This window comes from Argopecten irradians, chromosome 6 (genome assembly GCF_041381155.1).
Source record: "Argopecten irradians isolate NY chromosome 6, Ai_NY, whole genome shotgun sequence".
NCBI lineage: Eukaryota > Metazoa > Mollusca > Bivalvia > Pectinida > Pectinidae > Argopecten > Argopecten irradians.
Genome location: NC_091139.1, coordinates 28,592,598 through 28,605,456, shown reverse-complemented (window position 1 = coordinate 28,605,456; position 12,859 = coordinate 28,592,598). Strand labels below are relative to the sequence as shown.

Below are 12,859 nucleotides of genomic sequence, written 5' to 3'. Positions count from 1 at the left end.
CCCTAATTAATATATCCCCCGTTTCGGTTATAGCGAGGAGTGATAAATGATATAACTTCTATTGTTACTTAAGTATTACCCTCATAACAAAGTCAGAGGTTAATCCTTATATTTAAAACATCTTATATTTACAATATCTTATATTTACAATATTTTCTTTGAACAAAATAATCAACCAGAACCTAATAACATTTACCAAGTTATTCGCCAACAAAATTATACTGACGTCGTGTTTATCCATGCACAGCTATTAAGAAAAAACCGTTGACTAAATACGGAGTCAAAATGAAATATCTGTATGTGTATAATATGTAGGGTTTTATTTAATACTCAACTTATATTTCATTTCAGAACCAAATGGCTGTTGGGAATAAATCAAGATTAGAAAGGCAGTCAATTGCAAATTTTATGCGCAGAAACCTATTGATGAATCTGCTGGTAGCCTCAATAGTATTAGGAATTGCACTAGGCTGTGTGTTACGAACAACGTGGTCACCATCGGACAAAAAGAACATTTTCTACCTCAAGTTCCCGGGAGATATTATGCTCAATATGCTGCGTATGGTATCTGTGCCTCTTGTCGTCTCAAGTATCATATCATCAGTAGCCTCGTTGTCGATGAAGACTTCCGGTAAAATCGGAGTGAGGGCGGTCGTTTATTACATTGGCACTACGGTATGTCAGTCATTACTGGCACGTTTGGAATTGTGATCGCTTCCAGGGGAAAGGAATCTGTAGCACAAACTGGAGAAAACTCCAAAGGAATCAGCCAACTTGATGCACTCTTAGATATGTTAAGGTAATTTATATAATATGTCTTCGAAATTGCAGGGGGAAAAGAGAATAGTTTATGATTCCTGATTGTTTCCTTCACCGTTTCGCCGACACCAACATAAAGATAATTGTTTATTTGATTAATTAACAGGCAGGGTTATGTATAGTCAGTCTCCCATGTATAAGGTATGTTTCGTGTATGAGGTTCGGGTGGGAGATTGCGGTATATTCCTGTTGTGTCTTGTATAATGGAACTGTTGCCGTTTTATCACTGAAGCATATCACCGAAGACACAAAGCAACACCCCACATGATACTGACAAACTCCCTTAATGCTGAGCGCTAAGCAGGAGCAGAAACCACTTTTGTAGATTTTGGTGTGTCTCGGCCAGGGGATAGAACCCAAAGCCTTACAGGGGGGGTTCTCAACAGAAGGCCAACTTTGTGAGTTTTCTAACAGTGAAACCCTGAAGCATGCTCCCTATAGGGATGTTTCCAGCTAAATTTGATTACAGTCCATCTGGGGATTCTGGAGAAAAAGTCGGTTTTCTAAATTGTAGAAATGTAAATCGAACGGACACTGTGGTACGGTTTGTTTTATTAAATTTACGTCCTATTAATAGCTAGGGTCATGTAAAAACGGCCTCCCATGTATGCTGTATGTAGTATATGGTGAATGTTTGGGAAGGCTACGGTATATTTGTATAGTTTTCTAACAGTGAAACCCTGAAGCATGCCGTCGAAGACCCTATGCAACATACCCCATCCGGTCACATCATACTTTCGACCAGGTGACATAAACATCGAACCGGTTGTTAGTGATTTGTGGGCTTTGTATTTTACATGTATGTATGCACGTGATTTGTTTTATTGACATCGTATCAATTATTGCATCTCCCCACCAACATCGATTTATCCATCCTTTATATATTATTCTATATCAACAAACCAAGAGGATTAAATGACCATGTTATGTATTTAGGCTACAAGTATTATGTACATACAAATTGATGATTTGTAAAAGCAAGAGATCCAGAGTCTGTATCGCTCACCTAGTTATTAACCCAAGTGATTTTGAGTTGAACCCCGTTAAGTCATGAGAGTGTATTCTCACATCTGCTTAGTGAATGGATATGTCTATTAGTGGAACACATGCCAATTTTATAGTGTTATCTCCATGAAGTATGCCGCAAAAAATACGTAATTAGCGCATCACTCCCGGTCACATTATGCGGAGAACTTGTCAACCCTAAGCCTTCCTCACAGGGGCGAGCACTCGACTGAAGATCAACAAGGAGGCGGTATCAATGGAGACATTACGAAGAACAGAAACTATTCTAAATTTTGTTGCCTTTTACTATCAAACCAATAGGTTATCGGGTACAATTCATAACACCGTGGTTTTGTCTTGGAGACAATACAGCGCACTATTATTATTTATTAACAATTTGTAGGCATACATCTTTATGAAATATCAACTTTATTCAAGGATGTGGCGCTATGTATCAAATGACCAACTTAATTCATAAGCGCAACCCAATATTTAATGATTCACAACTATAATAGATGTTGCATGAAGAAAGTACTCGATACTTGAAATTCAATAATTTAACACAAAGTTACACCATACATAGTCTTTTGATAGGAAGTAATGCGAAATTTTTATAACACCAAGAAACTACACACGTAGGGCTTTAGCATCCCTACGGGAGAAGACGGATTATAAGTTGACAAGTTGTGTCTAATCCTATTTGTATATAATATGCAAATAAAATATGTTTAAATCAAGTAAGAACCATACAATGAACAAACTGTTTTTCTACACTATTCACTGTACCATTTTTTTCATGACGATGGATACAAACTTATATCATATTGGTATTTTATTTTCAGAAATGCCTTTCCTGACAATTTGGTGGAAGCTGCACATTCAAAGGTAATAATAATTAGCATCGAAATGTGAAACCCTGTTAGTATTGTTTTCAAAACGTTCATACTACTACCTTCTAAAATACAGACTTTATTCAGGCTTACATACAAAATCATAGTGACTGTCATGCATATAGCACATTTGCAAAATATAAAACATGAACAACGTAGTAACTTAATTCATTTACAGAAATGAAAAAAACTTCATAAACATAATGTTTACATATCGTATAATACTGTTTCAGAAACAATCGGTGTTGCCGTCACGAAATGTGGAAATTCAGAAGTTTGTCCGTGTTTCATATACCAACCTGTCGGATGGAAATGTTGCAGCTAATGAAACAGGTAATTGTATATTTATATTACAAGGTCTCTCAGAAGGCATCGCATCGTATGAAACGGATTTTTTAAAGATGTCATTTAATTTATTGTAAAACGTTTAACTCTAGAAAATCAAAACAAGCCAAACGAGTCTTTAGCTCTTATTTGAAGTCATTTATTTAGTATTTTGATAACTACAAAACAAATCAAATATAAAGCTTTTACGAAATCTATTTCTATTATTGACCAAATAAATATTGTGTAATTCTTCAGCAAAAAATTCTCGTATATTCCTTCATTAAGTAATAGAAGATATAGACAGATTCGAAGTAAGTGAAATTCCTTTCCTCTTTCAGAAAATCTTTCAGCTTTTGAGGTGCCTACAGTTACATCTCTACCTGGGACCAACATGCTGGGATTAATTGTAGCCTTTATATTCGTCGGTTGTATACTCTCCAGTATGGAAGGAAAAGCCAAACAACCACTTGCAGATTTTTTCTGGAGTCTCTACCTTGTCATGATGCGACTGATTTTGATCTTTGTTTGGTAATATCAAAAGATATTTCCGTTTGTTTGTTTAATTAATTAACGTCCTATTAACAATAGTATATTAATAACTATAATTCATAAAAGTGGTAGTTTCTGCGTGGTGTGTTTTGGGAGACTGAGGTATATCCGTGTTGTGTATTCTGATATAGTGGAATTTTTGCCCTTTGTATAGTGTTATGTCACTGAAGCATGCCTTAAATTGATGGAAGCAAATATGCAGTATCTATTTTCATGTTAACAACCAATATCGTGAAACTATTTCTATACAAATTATTAATAAATAATTTTGATTTACACCATATTTCATCTCAACATCATCGATCCATTAGGTTGGTAAAAAGAATTTACATGTATTTTAAAATTGCATACTTCTTTACAGGTCGGCATTTCTTTATGTATTTGCAGGTATACCCCTATTGGGCTCATGTTCCTAATAGCTGTAGCTATTGTACAGGTAGAGCGACCAGTTGAGGCCTTACAAGAGTTCGCTGTATTTATACCTACAGCAATGATATGTCTCTTGTTGCATGGCTTTGGAACCGTACCGATGATCTATTTTACTGTAACCAGAAAAAATCCATTTGTGTTTATAAAAAACATGTCAAAGGCTATCCTCACTGCCTTTGGATCGTCGTCAAGGTATCTGGTTATTAGCTATTACTAGTTGCTTATCTTGAAAGTAGATGTCGCCATTGATATTTACAAGGTGGCGAATAGAACCAATATCACCAAATATACATACTATGAAGTATATTTAAAGATGCTCCATTGCAGACAGAGCATAAATGATGGTCATCTTTACAACAATAATTTTTTCTTTAATCGTGTATATATAAGCCTAATTAACACGGAAAATGATACAAAATAATCAATTTCGCCTTTAGTGCATGCACAATCAGTACTTCATTCCATATATTATTATTTTTCATATTCTTATCTTTAAGCAAAATAGAAAGTTCGAACTTTTCAATAGTAAGTTGTAAAGTAAAGTACTTTTGTAAATGAAAAAGAAATACTAAGTCGTTTGCTACTGTTTTTGATAGTGAAAAAATAACATTTGTCAGCGGTGGAGCATCTTTAAAATCATGTGACAAAAAATTCGGCTTTTGCATTAAATTATCAATTAAATGTTAATTTAAGCTACAGTAAATAATGATATCATATCTTTCTGTATCAAGAAGTTACCTCCCCCTATATCATGAACATTATGTACATATGTTTCGTGTTTGTTTTGTTTGTGTGTACCAACAATATCAGGACACTAAGATAGGCTATGTCTGATGTCTAATTATTTTAACAATCTATTGTCAATGAATTATTTAGGAATTGAAATTGATGTCACAATTGGCATACCAATAGCAACATTGTACATTTCGGCGTGATTATATACAGAAAAAAATCGTCACAAATATAAAAACATAGATAGATACAGTAGATCCGTATTGAAAAATACAATTAAAACATGACTTGACACTGCATGTGATCGATTTCTATTTTTTAAACAGCGCAGCTGCTCTCCCATTCACGATGAACTGTCTGATCAGGAAAAACAAGGTTGACAAACGTGTGGTTAACTTTATTGCGCCTATAGGGGCCACGATCAACATGGACGGAACGGCATTATACATACCTATGCTTACGATTTTCATTTCCCATCGACTTGGATTAAGTCTTAGTCCTGTCCGTTATATCATTATTGGGTAGGTTGGATTGTGAAAGAAAACAAACTTAGCTAGGATTAGACTTTCTGAATATCAATCCGAGGGCAAAATAATTAAGATGTCAAATCACAAGGCTTGTGTATTTTTTAATTGGTTGATTGTTCTACTAACATATAGGGTCATTTAATGACAGCCTTCCCTGTTTATAATGTTTAATTGATTAATTTATTAACGTCTTATTAACAGCCAGGGTCATGTAAGGAAGGCATCCCATGCATGCGATGTGTTGAGTGTATAAGTGCACGGTGCGTTTTTTGATAGACTGCGATATATTCGTGTTGTGTCTTTCTTGTATAGTACATAAAGTGCTGTTTGTGTGCATGTATACATGTTTCATGAAAATTTGGTACAGTATAGCATGTTATTTTCGCGATTTCGCCAAGATCACCGAATATTGAGAAATTTATGATTGAGTCATATAAAATTGACCTTTATATAAATTGATGAAAGCCATACCTCACGTGGTTTGCTCTTTGTTATCGCGAACAAAAAACAACACTTACAGTCTCCCAACCAGTTCTCCTCCTCACGCTTAATGTTCTTTTAATTGCGAGCACATTATTTTTGATAAGTTAAGTAGATTATATATTGTCAAGTCGTTTGTCTTAATTGTGATAATATCTTATGCCTTGATCTTGAATACATCCGGGTTTACCTATCGGACAATGGTCATTTTTATTATAAAAAACCCATGCCTTGATTTATGAACATTTCAAGGCGCGTCACTACGGATATTTCTTGGATTACCAGATAGTGACTGTGTGTGTGAACATCAAATAGTGGACTTTTAATATGTTGGATCGCCGTGAACTTTTACACTTGAATTCTAAAATTTTGCTTGGAGAGCACCAAGACTGTTGCCACCAATTTGCTCCGCATTTTAACAATGAGTTTCGAAACTTTTAATTTGTACCAGAGTGAACATGAGCGTTTTTAAAACGGGGAGAATGCATTTTTTGAAAAAAAAAGAAACGATGATAAATCTGGTGCAAATAGCTCGTCTTGAAAAAGACATCACAAAATATAAGGAAACAATCGCTAATCTGTGAAACACGATTACAGAATTTCAAAAGAGAAAATTTGCTTTGGGGGGTAAAAAAATTCTCAAACGTCTCGACAAAATTGTCAAAAATTACGCACCCTCCCAATCATAACCAACCATTTCGGCCAAATCGAAGTACGAGAAATTTTGGAAACCAATTTGGTTACTCATAAAGTTTTTTAGTAGTTTTTGCTAACCCATGCTTAATGACTTAAGCCACAATCTATACCTTCTAGATTTGAAGGAGTCAATCAAAAACCAATAACAGTCTCTTGAAAACATCAGTATATCCACTTTTATTACTTGTGTATAAATTTGATGACAATGCTATTTGAATGAACGTTATACAGTTGAGAAAAGCCTAGGTGTATTTAGATTATCAACCACTGACTTGTTTTGACAAATAATTTAGAATCTGGGACAGAAGTCTTCCTGAGCGAGAAGGAAGGTTGTGCATAGAGAAATTTGAGATGTTTCTTTGTTGTTATATAATTGTATATTTTTACCTATAGATGTGTTGACAAGTTTAAAATCTACCCTAAGGCATTGTCAGGTCCATATTTTCTGTGGAGTTGACGACAATTAAATATAGTATTCCACATGTCAAAGTGTTTAGAACCTTCCCTTGAGGCAATGGTGTCATTGATAAGCTTAAGTAGATATATTTATATCAAAAACTGTCGATATATTGTCAAGTCGTTTATTGTGATAATATCTTTTTATGGCTATTGATCTTGATTACATCCGGGTTACCTTATCGGACAATGGTCATTTTATTATAAAAACCCATGCGCTGATTATGAACATAAGTTTTTGGTTATTACCCAACTTCAAGGCGGTCACTCTACTACGGATATTTCTTGGATTACCAGATAGTGAACTGTGTGTGTGAATCATTAATTCAAATTCGAACTTTTATAATGGTGGATCGCCATCTACGGACAACTAATTCGTTGTTCTACATATTGGATGTACCAATACGAGTTGAACTTTCATTTTATTTCTATGTAATGTGCTGCCACATATGTTTGATATATGAGAAAGAAAATACAATACAAGAGAAAATCACATTCCACTTGAATTCTTCGTTTTGTGTCCTGTGATTTATATAATTACCAACGGTCCGAACCGAACCCTGAAAACAATACAAAACATTTTCTTTATTAAAATGGCCTGGGCGATTAATAGTATCGACTATGAAACTGTATGTAAAATGTAACGCAAAATACAAATTGTTTTAACATTATGTCAGGCTATCGGGAATGGGAGTATCTGTTGGAGCGGCAGCTGTACCAGGATCAGGGTTGATGTACATGACGATAGGAGCGATAGCTGTTGGACTTCCTATCGAACAGGTCCTGCTTACAGCGCCATTTGAGTGGGTTATGTGAGTATAAGTATATGTATACATACACATAAGATCTTACACAAGTGTCCATTCTATGCAAGATTGAAAAATTGTGGGGCCGCGGTGGCCGAGTGGTTAAGATGTACCGACATATTACCACATGCCCTCCACCTCTGGGTCGCGAGTTCGAATCCCATGTGGGGCAGTTGCCAGGTACTGACCGCTGGTCGGTGGTTTTTCTCCGGGTACTCCGGCTTTCCTCCACCAACAAACCTGGCACGTCCTTAAATGACCCTGGCTGTTAATAGGACGTTAAACTAATCAAACCACAACCAACAAGATTGAATGAATTGAGTCTTTGATATTTTCCAGCCTTGGTGAACAAAATGACAATCTCATATGACATTAACGCACATTTCCTAGTGGACATGCAATCTCAATACACGGCCAAAACCGAGGCGGTGCCAAGAGAGGCATGAGAAAAGATAAAGTCAGTTAGGAAAAAGAGAAAAGATAAGAACCTACATAAAGAGAAAAGATAAGAAACTACATTAAGTCGCCTTTTACGATCATGCAATAGGCGTAGCAGGTTCTGGGTTCTGTCCCCTGGCCGAGACACATCAAAGTCTATAAATGTGGTAGTTTCTGCTCCTTCTTAGCGCTCAGCATACAGGGAGTTGGACGACTGATTCGCCCGTTGTCAGTATTATGTGACCGGGTGGGGTGTGTTGCTTGGTGTCTTCGGCAGCTGCTTCAGTGTTATGACACTATAAAAAGGGCAACAGTTTCACTATATAAGAAGGCACAACACGAACATACCATTCTCCTAAAACACACACCTCGCACTTCACATACGCTACACACTGCATACATGGGAGTCCGTCCTTACATGACCCTGGCTGTCATATATTGTTTTCACAAAGTCTGTACCTTTCGTTGTTTACATTCATAACTTGTATTTTAATGACAATATTTGTTTGATTAATTAACATCCTGTTAACAGAGAGGGCCATGCAAGGACGGCCTCCCATATCTGCGGTGTGTTTTGGGAAACTGCGACACATTCATGTTGTGTCTCCATTTGTAGTGGCACTCGTGCCCTTTTTATAGTGCTTTATATCTGATGAAACGTGTTGCCGAAGACACCAAGCAACATACCACCTGGTCACATTTTTACTGACAACGAGCGAACCAGTCGTCCTAATTCCTGTATGCTGGGCACTAAGCAGGAGCAGAGCCTACCTTTTTATACCCCATTTTATACAATCTTAAAATATCTGCTACGCATTTTGCATGAAATAAATGCGTGAACAATAGCCAATTCAATCATTAAAAGAATTAATACTGTTTTCAGTGATATGTTTGTCACACACTGGCAGGTCGACACAGTAAAACACACGCATATCATGCAGGGATGTAGACTTCATATATGAATGATACATGTACACTGCTCGAAATATACTATAAACACACTTTTTGAGAGAAAAAAAAAGTTTTCATAATTCAACAGAAAATAAATTATTGATGTTTTTACATTAGAATTAACATTTAGACTTGCCATGAAATATTTTTTCGAACAATGGTAAAGTAGTTTCATACAGCGCTATATCAACCCATGGAGATAAATTCCAATTATTCCATTTAGCCAGACGACAATTTCAAACACAGCGACATACTTAATTCCTTTGACAGTGTGTAGTTATCTCTAAATTTTAAGCATGCTCTATATTCCTTATTAAGATCAAGGCTTAGTGTTCAAATATTGTAGTTGTCCTCCACTATCATGAAAAATGGGATTATTTACACATCTTTATCTAAATACTGGAGTGTAAAACTGGTTGATTCAATATACTTTTTCTAGGTTTGTTTGTTTGTTTGTTTGTTTGATTTATTAACGTCCTATTAACAGCTATGGTCATGTAAGGACGGCCTCCCATGCATGCGGTGTGCTGCGCGTATGTCGTGCGAGGTGAGTGTACTGGGAGACTGCGGTATGTTCGTGTTGTGTCTTCTTGTATAGTGGAACTGTTGCCCTTTTTATAGTGCTATATCACTGAAGCATGCCGCCGAAGACACCAAGCACCACACCCCAACCGGTCACATTATACTGACAACGGGCGAACCAGTCGTCCCACTCCCTGTATGCTGAACGCTAGGTAGATATGAACTAAGGTCGATTTATTTGTGTAATCATCAAATGTATAGTGTACCAGCAGTTATTTGTAAAAATATTTCAATACAAAATTTCGAAATTACATTACCATGACTGTACTTTTAATTACGAAAAAAAGTTTTGCCGCGCTGCATATGTATAACGCTTTTATTTCATTTAGTTCTCAAAGGAGGGATTTCATTTTAGGCCGTTTTACGGCTACTAAGTCAGCAAAATATTTTGCATGTATATATCTTAGTGTTAGCTGCAAATTATATGCTTTTCATGATATCCCGATATTTTCAAAGGGTGAGAATTCACATTTTCATTGTTTAAGTCCTGATTAATTAAATATTAGAATAGAGATAACATTTTATCAGATTTTGCCTGTAAATATTGGGTTTTTGAAGTTCAGTTCAGAAAACTGATGAAAAATTCAAAAAGTAGGTCACAGTGAAATAGTTAAGCATTAATTCTATTTCAACATATATTTTTTGCTGAAAACTATAATTTTTCACCTATTTCATAAATTGATATTAAGGTTTGTATAAGGATCTTGACATGACCTTCTTATGATGATTACATCCTAGGGTACATTGGCCAGGTCCTGGGGGTGGGGGTAATATAATTAACAATTTTGATTGGCTTTATGCCTTAGAAGGCTCGTGTAAAATTTCATTGAAATTGCCTCAGGGGTTTTGGAAAAGAAGTCGATAATATAAATTGTTTATTGTCGCACGACGGGCGACAACGGGTTTGGTTTATTATATAAACGTCTTATAAACAGTCAGGGTAATTTACGTATGTCCCGAAAGAACTAAGCAACACATAGGGTCATTTAATGACGGACACCCCTGTTTACAATGTTTAATTAAATTTACGTTCTATTAACAGCCAGGGTCATGTAAGGAGAGCCTCCTATGTATTCGGTTTGTTGCGTGTATGTAGAACGAAGGGTGTGTTGTGTCTACTTGTATAGTGGAACTCTTTCCCTTTTTATAGTGCTATATCAATGACGCTTTTGTTTGTTTGCTATATCAATGACGCTTTTGTTTGTTTGTTTGATTAATTAACGTCCTATTAACAGTTTGATTTATTAACGTCCTATTAACAGCTATGGTCATGTAAGGACGGCCTCCCATGTATGCGATGTGTTGCGTGTATGTTGTGGGAGGTGCGTGTTTTGAGAGAGTGCGGTATATTCATGTTGTATCCTCTTATATAGTGGAACTATTGTCCTTTTTATAGTGCTATAACACTGAAGCATGCCGCCGAAGACACCAAGCAACACACTCCTATTGGTCACATTATACCGACAACGGGCGAACCAGTCGTCCCACTCGTGTTATGCTGAGCGCTAAGCAGGAGCAGGAACTACCACTTTTATAGACTTTGATGCGTCTCGGCCAGGGGACAGAACCTAGAGCCTTCCTCACCGGGGCGAGCGCTCAATCAAAGGCCAAAAGTGGGGTGATGTCAAGGGAGACGTTAGGAAGAATTAAAGGAATTAAGGAAAAAAGAAAAGATAAGATCTGAAATTTAGTCGCCTTTTACGATCATGCAATAGGGGCAGCAGGTAAATTCTAACGCCCTACCTGATAACATTATACTAACAACTGGCAAAACTACGCCGCCGTACAAAACAGACGTCCAATTCCCTTTATGCTGAACGCTAAGCAGTAGTAAAAACTACCATTATAAAATACTATTATGTGACTCGGCCAGGGGAAAGAACCCATTGCCTTCATCACACGGGCGAGTGCTCAGCCAAAGGCCAAAAGTTGAAGGTGGTGTCAAGGGCGACATAGTAAGCAAACATAAGATCTCAAATTTAGTCGCCTTTTAACGATCATACAATACTTTTTTGTGATTTGTTGTTTTTGGACTTCACGGGGATTATTTTCGCTAATTATCTGTCAATTGATTTCCGCGATTTTGAATGAACCCCGCGAATTTAGCGATAATAAAAACCCAGCGAATATTAGCAACTTGTGTGGATTTTACATGTTACATGTTTCAGTGAACGAATGCGGACAGCAATAAACGTCATGGGGGACTCGTTTGGAGCTGGTATCGTTGACCATTTAAGTCGGTCCATGCTGTCTTTTGAGGAAGACGTACAGTGTAACAAATCAGGACGATATTGAAGAAAATAACACTTTAGTTTGATGTTGGTACTTCTTAAATAATGAACTGTTATGTACACGTATACTGTATTGCCGCAGACTGCGCTCATGATTTAAAAGTATTGTTATTTGTAAACACTTATTATCGGTTAGTTTTGCCTTATTTCCTAAAGTATTTCCATATTTATCGTTAGTGTATTGTCGTTTCGTCTTCCTTTCCTGGTAAGAAACGAGACATGGTGTCAGATTCTACGGAAACGTCCTCATAAATATTTCTTCTAGTGAAATAACGTGGTGAGTACGGTCAGTGCGTGTAATAAAAGGAAGAAACTGTCTAAATAAAGTCGGCAACCCTAAGACCTCGTGGTTTTTGTTTTCCCGCCAAACGGTCAACATGGACAATATCAAACCCCCCATCCCAGAGTTAGACCTTATAACAAGTGATGGTAACATTGCTGAGAGATGGCGTAAGTGGGAACAAACTATGAGACTGTATTTAGACATAGCCTTAAGTTGGCAAGAATGAAAAAGAAAAGTGTAGTGCCTTTCTGTACATAATCGGCCAAGATGGGAGGGACGTGTACAACACGATGAATTTTGAAGAGGGGCAGGCAAACAAAATCGAACCTCTATTCAATAAATTCAAACTTTACTGTCAGCCTAGTGAGAACACTATTGTGTGGAGGCATAGGTTTTAACACTAGAACTCAGGAAAAAACTGAGAGTATTGACCAGTTCGCGACGGAACTCAGAACAATAGCGTCAAAGTGCAAGTTCGATTGCTCTAAATGATGAACTTATCAGAGATCGCATAGTATGTGGCGTAAATAACGAGAAGATTAAAGAAAGACTCTTGAGAGATCAAGACTTAACTCTCGCTAAAGCGATATCGACGTGT

The 12,859-nt window shown here is 36.6% G+C and overlaps 1 pseudogene; it reads left to right on the top strand.

Moving 5' to 3' along the window:
* The first annotated feature begins 407 nt into the window (after positions 1–407).
* LOC138326434 (excitatory amino acid transporter 1-like) lies at positions 408–12,004 on the top strand (annotated as a pseudogene).
* The last annotated feature ends 855 nt before the right edge of the window (positions 12,005–12,859 follow it).